We start from the raw sequence: 19,031 nt of genomic DNA on the forward strand, positions 1-19,031 counted from the left end.
AGAAAAAGGATGGCCAAGATATGCTAGAGAATTGGCAGGAGCATAAACTTAAGAGATAAAAACCTTTTTTAAACATAAGTAAGAAACAAAATAGAAAATAAAATATATGAAGTATAAGAAAGGGACAGAAAAATGCTAAAGGAGAAGATGAAAAAAACTGCTTCCAGAATCTATTTCTCCAGACTCAGAAAGTGAAAAATGTACAATCACAACTAGACATGTATGGAACAAGTGATTTATTAAAGTATATTTATTCCAGAGCATGAAGTGTTTATATATACATTATACAGTGAGTCAGAAAAAATGGTCATCTGAGTATGTAGAAACCATCAGTGACTGATGGGATCTGGAGAGATATGTCTGAATTATGTTTAAATTGTTAATGGGATGCTAATCTAGCCTCTAGATTTCCTAGTTCTTTACTGAAGTATATTTTTTCAGAAATACTCTATAGTTTAAATCTGCAAAAGGGAACTTCCTTCAGAAGGAAGGGATTTTGAATATAGTGCAGATTCATCATTTAGCATTCTAGTAGTAGACTTTTTTTTTTTACTAGGCATGTTTACAGTAACATTTTATGATTATTAAAATTATGAATATTGTTATAGGAACTGATATCATTCTACAATGACATTCATGCTTCAGAAAACTACAGTATACTAAACCCAATAGGGAGTGGATTGAGCACCTCCTATGTGCTAAACAATATTCTAAATACTTTAATATATTATTTGTGATACACCCATGTTACAGGATACAAGTTATTTCCCCATTTCATAGTTGAGAAAATAAATGCCCAGAGTGGTTGAGCAGTGAGTCACCAAAGGTACTCTGTGAACAAGCCCTTACACTGTATCTCTTTGGCTCTCAGTTGATGCTTTGTTTACTACATGGTTTTGCTTCCCACATTCTTCCTAAAGTTGGAATATAGTTGTTTATAATTGCCATTAACTTCATGGTTTTTGTCTATTAGGAGAGACAAGGGGGTCTGATTTTCATTGTCTGAAAACATCCATTTATCACATTAAGTTTCACCCTGCAAACATCTTGATGTAGAGGAGGCAGATGTGGTGCTGAGAAAGACTAAGAAAGGAGAATCAGGGCACCTGGATTCATTCAGCAAGACTAAGCCACTTTCTAGCTCTGTAGCTTTAGGAGAGTCAGATCACTTCATTTTACTTTTTATTTACTCATTTATTTAGAGAGAAGACATACTTTTCATTAATTAAAAAGTGATTATTTTTCCTCTTACAAAAGCAACAGTAGTTAAAAAAACAAACAAACAAATATAAGCAAAAAAAAAAAAAAAAAGAGAGAGAGAGAGAGAAAAACCCCAGTTTCCATCCCTGGGTTGGGAAGATCCCCTGGAAAAGAGAATGGCTAGCCATTCTCCAGTATTCCTGCCTAGCGAATGGCTAGCACTCCAGTATTCCTTCCTAGAGAATTCCATGGAGAGAGGAGCCTGGTCGGCTACAGTCTATGGGGTTGCAAAGAGTCGACACAACTGAGCGACACTAACACTTTGACTTCAATTTTCTCCACCCAACTAAAGAAAAATCATGGTATTCATCTAGACTTTCAAAATACTACACAACAGTTATACACACACACACAAAATTCAGTTTCCTATTTATAAAGAGTAATAAGTACAACTCATCTCACAGGATGTGTAGGAGAACTGAATTTTAAAAATGCACATGAAAGCACATTGCTAACTGTAAAGTATTATCATGTCAGGTTTTTTGATACCCAGCCTTCTGCTTTCTGTATAAACCATGGTCATGATCATTCCCTGCCCTAACATACTGACCCTCCAGGGAGCTGGCATCTGACAACAGTCCTGTCTCCACCCCTGCCTGAGCATCAGTAAATCTTAGGAGACAGTGAAAAGCCATGGTTCACAGCTTCTACTTTTATAACTTTTCACTTATGTCACTTAAAAAGCATTTTTACATCCAAATTTACCTGGAGGTTCTTGAACCAGTTACACAGGTAGAGGAAGGAAGAGCAGGTGTTTAATAAAGTGCTCACTGCCTGTGTTGAACACTTCTACACCCCTCCCCCACCCCCTGTGGTTTTTACCCACTGGAAGTGCTCCAAGGAAGGAGAAAGTAGTGCCAACCCAACTTTGCATGAAAGCATCAGTTCAGACGGAGTGCTTTCTGATCCCTATGGCGAGCCTATGCCAGCAGAAGGGGAGTGGGACAATGGCGGTAAGACCCTAATGAGCCATCCGTGTTGACATGGGTGAATTCATTTTAACAGAAAACAAGAAAGCAGGAGAAACAACTAAATAATCTCTGAGTCACAAAGCACTGAAATTCCGCATTGAGCACCAGTGATTAATTCGCTTGGACTAATTTCCTCCTTGACTAATTAGCTGCAGCATATTTTATAACATTTAGAAGTATTAGGCAGAGCCCTCCTGAAAGAGAAAGATAAACATCCCACTCCATCCATGCATAAGGGCCTGTTTTCTTAACACAAACAGGAGAAAGGGAGAAATAAAATGTAGTTAGACTCTTTCAGCCACAGCCAGCATCCTAATCTTTCCTAAATTCTTAGAGGTCTTCTGTTACTAGTAGGTAATAAGGGAGGAGTTATAAAATAACAGCTTATTTCTGGGTGCGCTTGGGAACACCCATTCATTACTCACGAACACCTGGAACAAAAGATCCTCCCATCCTTTCTGTCATCTGTGTGCTGGTCGCAGCTCATCTCGCTCATTGCCAGGAAAAACAAATGAGGAGCCACACATTTTCAAGCATGTGTTCATGGATTAATTTGGTGGGAACCAGCAGGGGGTTTACTCTCTCCTTTTTAAGCAATATGAGTTGTTCAAATAATTCTAAAGTAATAAAAAACAAACTAAGTGATAATGCAGAGGCATGGCTATTTCATAACATGTTGATATTTGAATATTTTAGATTTTAATTAGCTGACCTGATCCAATACTTCTTACTGATTCAGGATAATGAGGCAAACACATCTGATTGTATTTTTTCCTAACAATTTTGAAAACTCTTTAAAGGGAATCTTAATTCTGTTTTGAAATATGACATTTCAAGCATCAGAGAGAGAGGAGAATTTTATGTTAAAAGAAAGATATATAGGTTAAAAACAGTTTCTGAATTCCCATATCCATTCTTCCACTTCATCATTTCCAGGGGCCCCCAACCTCCGAGATCTAATGCCTGATGATCTGACATGGAGCTGATATAATAATAAAAGTAAAGTTCACAATATAAGCAATGTGCTTGATTATTCAAAACCAACCTCACCATCCCACTCCCTAGAAAAATTGTTTTCCACGAAACCGATCCCTTATGCCATAAAGGTTAGGGGCCGCTGATCATCTCAATCACCAAAGTTCCATCAATTTACCTGCTAGGCATCTCAGCCATACGTCCTTCTGCTCAATCCTGCTTTGATCACATGGCCAAAGGCCCTCCTTGCTCTAGTACTGGAACTGGATTTCCTGCCTTAGAAAACTGATGTCACATCATATACCTTCCCTGATACAAGCCTTTGCTGGTTTTCTGCAGCTGTGATAATCCTATCTAGATGAAGAGGTTTCACATGGAGACTTCAACAGGGCCTCTTGATGGTATGGAGGGTTTGATCTTCACTCTCCCTTTGTTCACACTCTCTTTACCTTTATTTAAGCCCCCTTCTTCTAAGATACTCTTTCACACTCCTAGGACTTTCTAAGACATCTATTCTCATTAGCTGGAAAATGGGTTCAATCTTTATCAACCTAGCCAACTCACTTTAAGGACACAGACCAAACAGCATCCCCTGGGAAGCCTTCCTTCATGCCCCTGCCTAACTTAAATGGACCATCTTTGGTTCTAGGACATTCTGCAAGCTCCCATGATAGCTCTTAACATACAGTACCACAACTTCTGAGTTCTTTATAAATCTTTCTTGACTATGAATTTTTTTTTTTAAGGTAAAGACTATACCTGTTTAACTCCTATATGCTCCAATTAGCACAATCCTGCTCAAGGACAATATTTGCTGAAAATATTCACTAGCATCACAACAATGGGAGTTAACACATGGGCAATTTGTTACACTTTCATTTTAATGAAAGTCCAGAGTCCAAATAGTATCTGTTTAGCCACAGTCATGGTCATTTATAACTTTAGTGTGTAATAAAATGACCTGGAATGTTTGTGAAAACAGATGGCTGGCCCATCCACAGAGTTTCTGATTCAGTAAGTGTGAGGTGACCCCAGAATTCCATTTCTCACAAGTTTTCAGTGACACTGAACAGAGGCCACATTTTGAGAACCGATGCCTTAGAACCCCTTGTTAAGTGTTATTATCCCCAATTTATAGAGAGGAAACTGAAGCTCAGAGAGCAATGCTTTTGTAAGTGGCAAATTCAGGTTCTCAAAACTGCTTAGCCTGTGTTCTTGTCATTGTACCATAGGAATATTTGTAAATTTCTCACTATATTCAATTTCCTTAGGAATATAGACCTCTCCTTATTGAACTACAGTTGCTGTGCAATATTATATGTTACAGGTATACAATATTACATATTACAGGTATACAATATTATATTTTACATGTATACAATAGAGTGATTCACAATTTTTAAAGTTTATGTTCCAGTTATAGTTATTTTAAAATATTGGCTATATTCTCTGTGTTGTATAATATAGCCTTGTAGCTTATTTTATATATAATAGTTTGTACCTTTTACTCCCCTACCCCCGGTTGCCCCTCCCCGCTTCCCTCTTCCACTGGTAACCACTAGTTTGTTCTTTTCTATTGGAGTATAATTGTTTTACAATGATATATTAGTTTCTGCTGTATAATGATGAGAGTCAGCTGCAGGTATACATCTATCCCCTCCCTCTGGAACCTCCCTCCTACCCCCAGCCCACCCCTCTAGGTCATCACAGAGTACTGAGCTGAGCTGAGCTGAGCTTCCCACTAGCTAGCTATTGTACACTGGCAGTGTATATATGTCAATGCGACTCTCTCAATTCTTCCTGGCTCCCTCTCCCCCGAGCCCACTAGTCCATTCTCTACATCTGTGTCTCTCTTCTTGCCCTGCTAACCAAAAGCAGCGTACGTATGGTCAGATTTTGTCCTTAGGGGATGAGAACTTGTAAATGTAAATCACATGCTCTTGTGTAGGAAATGCCAACCCACTCCAGTATCCTTGCCCAGAAAACCCCATGGACAGAAGAGCCTGGCAGGATAGTCCATAGGGTCACAAAAGAGTCTGAGCAACTAAGTAACAACCCTCACCACCACTCGAACTGGTAGCTAAATTGCACAGAATTGCAAATATACGAAGGAAGCACTTTCACATGTTACTTCAAATTATTACAGGAGAAACCATTTTAATTACTTCAGAATAGAAATAAAGCCGATAAAAAGTATGCTTCTGTTTCCTCCTTGTTCATATAGGGAACTGATGTGATACTAAAAAAAAAAGGAATTCCTAAAATTGATGTTTTGAGCTTCCCACTTAGTTTTTCTTTTTTTTTTGTTCCAACTGTTATGAAGTAATATTTCCCTGGAGTCAGATGAAAGAGCGGGGGGGAAAGGTAGAGGAAATAACATAGAAACTAAATAATTCACAAACTGGGCAATTGAAAATGGCTGCAAGTCAATAGAAACCAGTCTTGTTCTAGGATGAAGAAGATAAAGACATTAAGTTTTTGCTGTGGAGTGTAAACTAGCAAGAAATAGGTTTTTGAACTTTTTCTCCTGCCATTCTATGAAGTGTAAAAGAATTTTCCTTTAAAACATAAACTCTGACTTAATTCCAGCAAGACCTTATTCTTGCTTTCTCTCCGTTGAATATATGTGTGTTGAAATACATACAAAAACACACAAGATGGTAAGGCTGAAAACTAGAAGGAACAATGAATTGTCAGCTCTGGAAGGGACGTCCACTAACCAGAGTACCCACAAAGGCCAGGATGAAAGTTCATGGGTGTTTAGGACTCACTTTGACTTTCATTAATAATGAGGTCCTGTACTTCTTCAGTACACAACAATGAATCTTCTAATGACCTTTCATCCAACTGAGAAAAAAAAATGTCTAAACCCTGTACTCTTTGTTCAGTGAGTAATTATTGAATGTCTCCTATTGGGTTGGCCAAAAACCTCGTTTGAGATTTTCTATAGTGTTTTTCATAAGATGTTATGGAAAAACTCAAATGAACTTTTTGGCTAATCCACATTATACACCTGGCCTTTTTCTAGGTGCACTGTAATCTATTAGATCACATGTTGTCTGGTACTGCTCTTCCCTAAAGACACTAAGCTTGTTCTTGCCTTAGGGACTTCATAATGCCTCAGAGACTTCATGCCTTTTCTGACACTTAAGCAGTTTTTGCCCAAATCTTAGAATAGTTTGCACTTTCCTGGAACTGTGATCTGGACTCAAATTACACCCTCTCAGAGAGGCCTTAACAAATTTATCAAAAATATATCACTGCCTTCATACCTTCCCCATCCCTTTCTAGCAACCTGCTTACCCTAATGATTTCTTCATTGCACTTGTGACTACTCAAATTTAATGTACACATGTATGCATAAGCATATATATCATATACATATATTTTAAATGTACTTCTAAGTATAAATGTGAATATGCAAATATATATAATGTATAAACAATAAATTTTGTTTTATATGTATATACACACATATTTACATATTAAACTAGAAATAGAAACTTGAAGACTTCAATGAAATGAGTGATTTTGCAATGATACTGCAAATTATACAATTAATGTAAGTGGTAGAAATCCAGATAAGTTCAATAATACATATGATATTGAAAAAGCCTTAAACACTCCTTCAAGACCAGGCTATTTGGCTGTTCTGTCCTTTCAAAGTTTCAAGAAAGGTAATTCTCATGCTTTACATGCTGTTTCAGAGAATAAAAAGCAAGCCAATTTACTTCAGGGAGCTAATGCTTGCCTAGTAATGAACCTTAAAAAATATGCAGAGAAGAAAAGCTGAGAACAATATTGCTCATAGATGCTAATATCCTAAATAAATTACCAGCAATCTGAATACAATGTGCAAGAGTACATTGTGCTTTAGGATTTATTAAACACTCCCTTTTCCCTGGGTATGTAGTTTTAATCCATGGGGAAAAGAGAAATCAAATGGTACAAGAAGCAGAGGACCCTGTGAGAGAGAAGTAAAAGATATAACAGAAGAACCTATTGTTCTAAATCATCCACAGAGTCCTTCCAATAAAGTTTCTTTGTCTAAATCACTGTACTGATAACTTTTCTCAAGTTCTTAATGAATAAATAATTTTTATGTTATATAAACTCTTCTCAACATAGAAAATATATAAAAATAAATCCATTTTGTTATTAATGAAAAACCTCCTAATATATTTCCTGGTTTAGATCAATTTACTAGTGAATTCTTTCAAATGTTTACTAAACAGATAGTTCCCAGGTTATATATGTCCTTCTAAACATAAAAAAAAAGATTCATTTGCTGCATAAAGTTACATATCTCCACTACATAAATCAAATATAGCACACCCACAAAATCATAGATCAGGGGCTTCCCTAGTGGCTCAGCGGTAAAGAATCTGCCTGCCGATGCAGGAGACATGGTCCGACCCCTGGTCCGGGAAGATCCCACATACCATGTAGCAGCTAAGCCCGGGTGCCACAACTGTTGAGCCTGTGCTCTAGAGCCTGGGAACCACAACTACTGAAGCCCACATGTACCAGCATCTGTGCTCTAGAAGCCGCCACAATGAGAAGCACGCGCACCACAACTAGAGAGTAGACCCCACTCATGGCAACTAGAGAAAGCCTGTGTGCAGCAACAAAGACCCAGTTCAACCAAAAATAAATAAATAAAATTATTAAAAAAAATCATAGATCAATCTCAAAGATGCACAAAAATCCTCATATAATTCAGAAAAAAAATCCTCTGTTACACACACACAAATATCTCCATTGTTTATATCTCTTTGTTAGAGTATGTGTTGATCTCTTAAAACTTCACACCCTTGGACATAATGAAGAATGATGGTTCCTCGTGTGTAACACCTGGTGAGGATGGGGCTCTGGATGGCTGCCTCTATGGGCGGAAGCTCTGAATAAGGATAGGGTGGTGTGGCTAGCAATGGAAGAAAAATGACTCTGTTAGGGGCTATTTCACCTTGTGAAAATCTCATAAATTTTAAGGATAATAGGTCATTAACCACCTGGCTGGGGATATTCTAGGGACACAGCAGGAGAAAGAAATTGGAAAAAAGAAAAAGTCAGGGCAAGAATAAGCTGGTGATGCTGATGGATCTTTACCAAAGAAATGTTGTTTCAACTCTCCTGAGGTTTCATCTGTTTCTGTTACAATAAATCCTGACATTAGAAGATTTTATGACATCCAATCTACAGAGAACTAAGCATTTCCCATTAAATTTAAAACATATATATATATAGTTTGAATTATTTCTGAGCACCTTACTATGTTTGCAAGCAAATAAACATGCACTAAAAATGGAATTTTTAAGCAATTAGAATGGACATGTAGCATGTATTGCTGTGCTTATGTGCCTAAATCCTAAAAATAAAGCTATTTTTATAGAATGTTATATTTAATTTGTAAAATATATCTCCCGTAGCCAACTCCGGGAGATAGAGGAGGACAGAGGAGCCTAGTGTGGTGCAGTCCTTGGGATCACAAAGAGTCAAGCACGACTTAGCAACTGAACAAAAACAACATATTTATATATATTATAGTCGTGTCTGACTCTTTGCGGCCCCATGGACTGTAGCCTACCAGGCTCCTCCCTCCATGGGATTCTCCAGGCAAGAGTACTGGAGTGGGTTGCCATTTTCCTTCTCCAGGGGATCTTCCCCACCCAGGGATCGAACCCAGGTCTCCCACATTCCAGGCAGATGCTTTAACCTCTAAGCCACCAGGGAAGCCCCCAAAACAGATTATATTGGGAAATAAATATATGTTTTCATTTGATTTGATTTGATATTTCTATTAAATCAAATGTTGTTTTAAAAATATTTAAGTCATTGTCACACTATATGTTTTATATGGTGGACCTTACAATGTGCTCTAAAACATCTTTTATAAAAATCATTGTGTTGTTTTGAAATAAACATTTGATACTTAATTTACTTGTTGGAAGATATTTATTGAGGGCCAGGTGCCAAGTCCAAAGTTGGGACAGGAGCATAAAAGACAAAGTCCTAACCTCACAAAGTATACATTTTATTGAGAGAGGGGGCTGTAGAGATAATAAGCAATTTATCAGTAACTGTGTTTATGGTGGACTAGAGATGGCATCACTGACTCAATGGACATGAGTTTGGGTGGACTCCAGGAGTTGGTGATGGACAGGGAGGCCCGGCGTGCTGTGGTTCATGGGGTCACAGAGTCGGACACGACTGAGCGACTGAACTGAACTGAGAGAAGATGCAGTGTCAATGGAAGGACCCAGTTGGCAACACTGAGTGTGGACAACTCTTTAAAGTGGACAAGATGGATATATTGGGAGCTGGAATAGAAAGTGGGAGCAAGTGAGGGTTGCGTTATTTTAAGGGTATAGCTCCAAGAGCATATTTGTTGATGAGTCAGTAGGTAAGGAGAGGCTGATGTCTGATAAAGAGAGAGGGGGTGATGAAGGAAAAATTCTAGGATGAGGAGAAATGGCCGCCTCCAGAGTCCATGGGAAATAGGATCTTTTTTAAGAGAGGATAGGGAACGTGAGAACTGGTCATTTGCTAATGGAAAGGCTTCTAGGGAGTTCTCTTCTAATAAATTTTTTCAATAAATTTGAGGATGAGTAGTTGGCAAAGATGGTATTTTGGGGTGGGGTACTGAGGAGAGGAGAAAGCAGGAAACTGGAGCAATTTCTGATTCAAAAAGCACTCAGTCTACAAACATGAAAGGACATGTTCACTGAGGTCACAAGTGTGTGTGTGTGTGTGTGTGTGTGTGTGTGTGTGTGTGTGTAATCAGGGAGATCTTGCTATATTTATATTTTCAGTAAAACATTACATGCATAAGTGTTCAAAAACTCAAGTTGAACTAAAAGTCTTAAGCTCCAAGACAAATACTTTCAATCTCCTTCCTGTTTCTTCCAGTATCAGCCTCTATTTATATTAATGATATTGATATATGGTGCTTTTTGATTTATCTATTTTATTGTTATAGCTAAAAATTTCACTGTGTTATATATCCAGCAGCTCCTTTTCATGGCCTCTGAGAGTCCTTCCTCCACCACTCCATATAATTAAATCCATATTCACAGTTTCTAATTACTATTACTACATAAATATTGCTGTTGACTGCCAAGCTAATAGGGTATGAAAGTGAACCATTCATTTACTTTTTTTTGTTCTTTTCTCTGGAGCTAATGATCTGATTTATTTTAATTTGCCAAGTTGTCTAGGCTTTGAGGCCAATTCTTAAACTCTCCAACAACTTCTCAATAAAATTTAATCTACTAGATTAAAATATCAGATAGATGTATTTACTTATTTATATATTTCTTTATTATTTGATTTTGGCTGTGCCGGGTCTTTGTGGCTCCATGCAGGCTTTTCTCTGGTCAGAAAGAGCAGGTGTAGGGGCCACTCTCCAGCTGCAGTGCAGAGGCTTCTCATTGCAGTGGCTTCTCTTCCTGTGGAGCATGGGCTTCAGGAGTTGCAGCTCATGGGCTCAGTAGTTGTGGCCCATGAGCTTAGTTGCTCCATGGCATGTGGGCTCTTCCTGGACCAGGAATAGAACCCATGTCCCCTGCATTGCAAGGCAAATTCTAAACCACTGACCACCTGGCAAGCCCATCAGACAGACTATTAGTACACTATTTCTTTTGGAGACTTCCAAAGCCCCTTTGTGTTGATTCTTTGGGCCAAACTTGATGCTTGTTCTCTGGACCTCCTTTCCAGGGACTTTATTGGGACTTCTCTTGAGCATCAGCCCTGTGTCCTGAATCCCACTCTGCCCTCTTCTTTGGTTCCCTCCCCCATTTTCCTAGGGCACAGAGTACATGGGATGTTCATTTTTTAATATCTTTTCTTTTTAAGGCTACACTCATTCCATTTTTAGTTTGGAACTCAGGTTTGAAAATCATGTAATCAAATAAATAAATAAACTTGAAGATGTATTATCTTCTAGATCTCTCCATTCTTAGCTTCTAGTTTCCAGTATTTCTCAGATTATTCCCCCTTCTTTGTATGTGAACTGTTACACTCATGGAGAGTGTTGTCATCTCAAGTTTTCTGAAATTCCCCCATGGAGACTCTTTGTAGGACTCGTTTGTCATTCACCGTACGTCTCGCTTCATCAGTCTGGGGAAGGTTTTTGCACAGATTTCTTTGACAACTCTCCCTACTTTTTATTTTCTCTGTTCTTTCTTTCTGCAACTCATTTTTTGGGGGTACTGACCTTCTGAATTGATCCTTACATGTTCTTATTTTCATCACATATTTTCTTAGCCCTTATATTCCATTTTAAGGAGAATGCTCTGCTTTCATCTGCCAACATTTTAACTCATATTTTAAAATTCTGAGAAACATTTTAAATTTCTTTAAGCTTTTTTCCTCTATTTTTCATAGATATCAGGTATAATAAATTTTCTCTCTCTGAACACATTAAATCAAATTAAATATTTTTCTTTAGATCCACACAGTTTCACTTTCACTGTTTGTTTTATATGAACTCCATTTTTCTATTGAATATTTTGATTTACATTATGAGTTCTACCTGTCTTTTATATCATTGGCTCTTCTCTACATTTTATTATTCTTGGGTTTTTAGGTGTATTTAAGACTAAAGGCCTGAAAAGATGATCACTGGGTCTCTGGCATGGGCTAAGCTGGTTGACTGACGGGTTGCAATTTAAGGCAACAAGCCTCCTGTTCTTGGCGCTGTCCTATTATAGGATTTGTAGGTCTTTATTCTGGTGTGATTCAGTCTCTGTAGTAGGGGTAGAAATTTGGCATAGGGAAGATACAAAATTAACTGCTGGAGTTCTGGGGGCTGTTAAGGAAAGGAAAACAAAAATAAGGTTTTCACCATTAAAAATGCAAACTGGCAATTCTTGAAGCAGCATCTCATGACTGTTCTCCACTGAACCTGCTCTTCTGGCATTCAGAGTGCTGGCACAATTTATTCAGAGAATTTTTGATCTCCTGAATGGGTGAGTACAGCTGGGGTTTGGCTGACAGTCCCTTACAGGCTTTCAACAAGTTATTTTCTAACTTAGTGCTCTATTCCGCCATTGAAGTACTCAGTCCTCCAACTTTTGAGCCCTACAAAGCAGCACTCTCTAACCTTTTTGGCAACAGGGACTGGTGTCATGGAAGACAGTTCTTCCCCAGACCACAGGCAGTGAGGGACAGCAGAGGAGTGGGGGTTAGTTTCAGGATGATTCAAGTGCATGGCATTTATTGTGTACTTCATTTCTATTATTTTATCAGCTCTACCTCAGATCATCAGGCGTTAGATTCCAGAGGTTGGCGACCCCTGCTGTAGGGTGTCTAATGGGGTGAAGGCACCTGTGGCTCATTGGAAGCCCCTTTTCAAGATATTTAGGCATCAGCTGGTTCCACTTGGGCAAGTCATCTTTTACCTATGTTTCCTTCCTAAAATGCTATCAACTTCTCTTATCTTGTATTGTCTATTCATCACTACTGAGGCCTTGTGGATTTACATGGCTTTCATGCTTTGTTGCTGCTGTTATTTTAGTGAGTCTGGAAAAGAGATAGGGGTAAATGCATTTGCACAACCTCCCACCTTTTATAATCTTCTTCATCTACATTTAGCTGACCTGGTATATTCAGAAAAGACAGGGAGTTGTGTACATTTAGAAGTAGTGTTTTCCCCAGTAAATGATTCAGAAAGTGAAAGTCACTCGGTCATGTCTGACTCTTTTCAACCTCATAGACTATACAGTTCATGGAATTTTCCAGGTCAGAATACTGGAGTGGGTAGCCTTTCCCTTCTCCAGAGGATCTTCCCCACCCAGGGATTGAACCCAGGTTTCCCACATTGCAGGCAGATTCTTCACCAGCTGAGCCACAAGGGAAGCCCAAGAATACTGGAGTGGGTAGCCTATCCCTTCTCCAGCAGATCCTCCCAACCAAGGAATGGAACTGGGGTCTCCTGCACTGTAGGTAGATTCTTTACCAACTCAGCTATCAGGGAAGCCATAAATAATTCAGAGGAAAATGTGAATGGGAACTGACAAAAAAGAAGACTTTTAATAATAGACAACAGAATTGAACTTTGATAAGAATGCACGTACATACATGAGGAAGTGAGGAAGAATGTGAAAACTACTTTGGAGTCAGTGGTATGGGAATCTGAATAAGAAAGAAGAATACTGAAATGGACACTGCAGTGATAGATTATGTGGTCTGGAAGTATTAGACAGAAACTTGAAATCTAAGTAACGGAGCTGTAGGTGGTGACAGTGTCCAGGATGTGACTATGAGAAAGAAGAGATTTGCAAATGGAGAAGAAAAGCTAACTGGGAAGAAGTCAGAGAACTGAAAGGACAGAGAGTATTATGAAGATATATTCACTAACCCTTAGGCCACTAAGAATGATTACAGGACTGGAAAGGAATCCAGATGAAAGCCAAAATCAAACACAGTGAGGCAGATGCTGGGAACAATGAGGGGTGGCAAACAGCAGAGCCAGAGGGCACAGTTTTCAAGGCACAAACTATTTTATGTGGTGGAAAGGAAGGGGAGCAAGTCATTCTAGAAGTTGCTGATGCTATGAGAAAGTTTGTTGACTATACAGATTGGGAGACATGAGGAAAGAGTGTGGGGAAATGGATAGAGGTGGATGAGGGGGGGTTGATGTAGATTAGCAAATGAATCTTATAAAATGAGGTTGAAAATTCTTAGATGTATTAAATGGAAGAAAAATGTAGAAAAATTCAAGTTTAAACTAAGACCCTAATGGCTACGTTTTGGGAAGGCTCAGGCTAGCTATTCCCTTCAGTAGTTTAAGAAGATGCGATATCTTACAGGAGGAAGGGAATTAATACAATCAACCCCAAGCAGGTTCCTGTTTATCTGCCAAGACTCTAGATAATGATCTTTGAATTATATGTAAATACTTGATGGTATGTGTATAACTAATATTATTTATAATAACATTTGATCATACAGAGTGAAGTTAAGTTAGAAAGAGAAAAACAAGTATATTAACGTATGTATGTCAAATCTAGAAAAATGGTACAGATGATCCTGTTTGCAAAGCAGAAATAGGGACATAGATGCAGAGAACAAACGTATGGATGTCAAGGTGGGTGGGAGGAATTGAGAGATTGGAATTGACACATATACATGATTAAGACTATGTATAAAATAGATAACTAATGAGAACCTACTGTATAGCACAGGGAACTCTACTTAATGCTCCGTGGTGACCTGAATAGGAAGTCCAAATGGGAGCAGATATATGTATATGTATGGCTGATTCATTCTGCTGTAAGTAGAAATTAATACAATATTATAAAGCAACTATACCCCAACAAAAACTGATTTAAAAATACCAAAGAACAAAGTATTATGATTCTTAAAACCATTAAAAAAATAACCTTTGAAATGAAGTCCAAAAATAAGTGTAATGTAAGTACAAAAAGAAGTGTTCTGATAGTATACAGGCAGTATAATCTTAAAGTTAAGGTATAGCAACGTATTAATTTTGATTACTTCTGAGGTGTTTCTATTTGATGTACTTCTGAATTCCAAATTTTTCTATAATAAATACATTAGAAATATAATTCTTTTATAAAAAAGAAAAAATCTTTTAAAATAGCCAACACCATGCATTGAATACTTTTCTTTACGTGTGCTTATTTTTAAAAAGTTATTATATGAAAACTTTAGATTAAGAAACAAGGTTGCTTTGAGATACATGAAGGCTATGAGACATTCATCCTAACACTAAATTGACACTTACAGCCAGTGATTTCCAAACTGGACTCATCATTAGCATTCTCCTTTGTTGTTGTTCAGCCACTAAGTCATGTCTAACTCTTTGTGAGCCTGTGGTCTGCAGCATGCCAGGCTTCCCTGTCCCTCACTATCTCCTGGAGTTAGTGCAAGTTCATGTCCATTGAGTTGGTGATGCTATCCAACCATCTCATCTCATCTATGCTCCTCTGAGATCCCATTAAAAGTCCTGCTCTTCGACCCATGGAACCCAGCCACAATCACGCTCCATGCCTAACAGGCCATGGAAGACAGAGAGAGGGCTCTTCTGAGGGTTTTCACCCTGAATTTTTGCAGAACAACCCAGTCATCTCCTCAACCTGCATATCTGCAAATTAGGGGCTATCATGGAGAGCTTTCAGAGTAATTTTGACTACTTTCTTTACCTTTACTGCCTTTGTGATGGAGGTGATTTTGGTGGCAGCAAAGCTTCATCTTGATGAACCACAATCAGGAATTACATTTCACTATGTTTTATACAGGGCTGTACCAAACTGCTAAAACCTGAACAGTTGGAAATTTTAAAACCTTCCTTTTCTCTTCCCTTGGATAGTTGGATGACTTTGAGTAAATCATGTAAACCCTCAATACCTTTGTCTGCAAATATTCACAGTAGACTCTTTACATTTCAGAAATGCTGGGAATGCATAATTGTTTCAAGAGTGGGAAAATATTTTGAATTCTCCAAAAAGAACAATCCTATATCAACCAATAATAATGCTTGAGTTTGTTCTATAACAAGTGATGTGTAAAAGGATTATTTCTCTCTTTGCCCTTTTGCTTCTGCAATGTACTGCTACTCTGAAATGTACTTGATGTTACTTTTTAGTTTCCTCAAAGAGCAAGTTAGGTAGAGACTCAATGGTAGAGGCTCAAGTCCCACGTTCGGCTTAGAAGTCCTTAAATTTCCATTCAAACAATGCTAATCTACATGTTGTTATTGCTATTCAGTTGCTAAGTCATGTCCAATTCCTGCGACCCCATGGACTGCAGCACACCAGGCTTCCCTGTCCTTCACTATCTCCTGGAGCTTGCTCAAACTCATGTCCATTGAGTCAGTGATCCCATCCGAGCATCTCATCCTCTGTTGCCCCCTTCTCCTCCTGCCCTCAATCTTTCCCAGCATCAGGCAATTATAAATACAATATAGTACTGATGTTGAATAGCACCCAGTTCATAGCAAAAATATATGACAAAGCCTTGTCCAATTATTTTCTTTTTCTTCCTAGAACTTGGAACAGTATGTACTGATTACACTCTTTCATATTAAAGAAGGGGCTTCCCTGGTGGCTCAGACGGTAAAGAATCCGCCTGCAATGTGGGAGACCTGGGTTCCATCCCTGGGTTGAGAAGATCTCCTGTAGGAGGAAATGGCAGCCCACTCCAGTATCCTTGCCCATGAACAGAGGAGCCTGGCAGGCTACAGTCCAGGGGTTGCAGAGTCGGACATGACTGAGTGACTAAGCACACAACACACATGTTAAAGTAGTCTGTGATTTTATTAACAGATGCCACATTTTCAAGCTATATATTTTTTAAAATAAGTAATGAAGGAATGGGTGTTCCCATTGAATCCATCTGTAGGTGGAAAGCTAATTCAAAACCTCAAACTTTCCATCTGTTTTTTTCATTGTGATGCTTGCCATGGTGTTTAATATATGCATTGTTTCTCACAATAGCAAGTGAGGCTGTTTCCCTTGGTTTGCTTGCTGTGATAATGTTGCATTATTATCAATCTGTCATTTGGTTTCCTTTTTACCAAAGAAAAACTGTTAGTGTTTTTGGCATGATGGCATTGGAATAACCGATCTTATATCTTACCTCCTCCCACATGGAAAGAAAAGAACCTGGGAAAAAATAGTTTAACAAGAAAGTCCAATCGGAAAAAGTTCTTTAAAGAACTGTGATCACAGTAGCTAATTAGTTTCCTCTTTTATGAAAATATAAGGGAGTAGAGGAACCTTCTAGAATTAATACCACTACTGTGTTTTGTTTTTCTTTTTGATTGAGCGCTTATGGGAGAAAATCTTTGATGCTTTCAGGAGATTATAATTACTGTGAACTCTCAAAAGCAAAGCAAGCCAAAGAAAAACAAAACAGAACTTTTTTTTTTTTCTCACATGGAGAAAGGTGAAGGTAGCTTATCTAAGTGTTTTGAAGTGATACCTTACTTGGGTGAATACACCTGATATCCTCTTCTTCCATTTTCATAGCCTCACCATGCATATGTAATAACTAGTTAACACCACATTTCACTTCCTAACCTCCAAGGCCCAGGAACACACAGCAATAATGACTGTCTTATTCACTGCTTTATCTGCAGCCTGGGATAAGAGATTCTCTGAATTAAACTATGATGAATGCTCATAACTTTTACAAATTTATTTTTAAAAGTAATTTATTTTTAAATAACTTCTTGTATGGGTATGTCTGATACACCACCATCCCCCACTTGCCAAAAGAAGAAAACTAAGAAACCCTAAATTAAGACTGATAATCTGCCTATTGCCTGAGACTGGGAGTAATTTCTTCAGATAATTTCAGGCAGATTAAGAGAAACACACACAAGCTTCAGCATCTTACGTAAGCAGACTTTAGTTGCAAGTTCAGTCTATGCCTAGCTAAGAACAAGGAGTCACTTTATTACTGCGAAGCTGTGCTTTGATCTCACAATCATCTTTTCAGTGGAGGAACCTTGGAAAGCACCATGACCCAAAGATACTGATTTGGGGGTACATCATGGGCTTCCCTGGTAGCTCAGCTGGTAAAGAATCTGCCTGCAATGTAGGAAACCTGGGTTCTGTCCCTGGGTTGGGAAGATTCCTCGGAAAAGAGAATGGCTACCCACTCCAGTATTCTGACCTGGAGAATTCCAGGGACTATATAGTCCATGGGATCGCAGAGAGTCAGACATGACTGAGCAACTTTCACTTTATGACCCACAAGATAAAATCCTCACAGCGTGTCACTGAAGGTGAGGATGGAATTAGGGAGAAAGTGCTCACTATAGCTCAGGCTGTGCATTGTATCTTACACAATTCTGCATCAAGTCATCAACACAGTCATCAAGTTGGCAGATCCAAGGGCCAGTTAGTACCATGGAATAGAGCTGAAAATGGGACTGCTTCTTCCCAACACCAAACTCCACGTTTGACTGAAGACAAGTTTAACATTATCCAAGTAGAAGTGGAGCAGGGATGTGAGCACCTGATATACTTATTTATTTATTGACCTCAATAAATACTTATATTTATTGACCTCAATCCACAAGGAAAAATAAACATGCCACCTTAAATATTATAGTAGGAAAAGGTGAAAGGAACATTATCCTAAAGATCCAGAGAATGAGCCACTGTAAGAAGAAATGGCTTCTATGAAGCACACCAGTGGTGGAGAAAGAAGAAAATGAAACACACTGGAATAAGATTTGGAAGATTATGTGAAAATTTAAAAAAAAATTAAAATTCAAAATATATGTTAGAGGTAACGAACATAGAAATAGGCATTTCAGAAAATAGCTTATTGATGAAGAGAATAAATTTGGGAATCTCATCTAGCATGTAGAAGATAAAGATCAATTATGCTTCAGTTTCTTCATCTGTAAAATATGAAAACATAACACTTATCTCTTAGGGATTGACTCAATATATGTCAAAGTGCTTATAACTGTAACTTGATATATATTAAGCATTCTATGAATGTTAGCTATTATCATAAGCAAATATTTTATTGAGCTCCTAATATGTGCAGTGTGCAAGGCTATCTATTAGAAATATAAAGGCCAAAGCAACTGATGTATTGATGAAAAGTTCATCAAATGAGTAGCAGAGAAAATATCAAAGGACTGAAATAGATAAGAAGGAGCTCCCTATCCTAACACTGATAGCTAAAGAGAAAAACATAAGAAAATACACACATGAATCATTTTTAGGGCTGGTTCAAAAAACAGGCAGTTTTCTACTTTGCCAATTAAACTGTTTCAGTTCAGTTCAGTCACTCAGTCGTATAAGACTCTTTGTGAGCCCATGAATCGCAGCACACCAG

The 19,031-nt window shown here is 38.1% G+C and overlaps 1 protein-coding gene across 1 annotated transcript in view; it reads right to left on the bottom strand.

Moving 5' to 3' along the window:
* MALRD1 (MAM and LDL receptor class A domain containing 1) overlaps window positions 1–19,031 on the bottom strand; it is a 585,291-nt gene that overhangs the window by 41,678 nt on the left and 524,582 nt on the right. The gene's annotated exons all lie outside the window — the stretch shown is intronic.

This window comes from Oryx dammah, unplaced genomic scaffold (genome assembly GCF_014754425.2).
Source record: "Oryx dammah isolate SB20612 unplaced genomic scaffold, SCBI_Odam_1.1 HiC_scaffold_10, whole genome shotgun sequence".
In the NCBI taxonomy this organism is placed as follows: Eukaryota; Metazoa; Chordata; class Mammalia; order Artiodactyla; family Bovidae; genus Oryx; species Oryx dammah.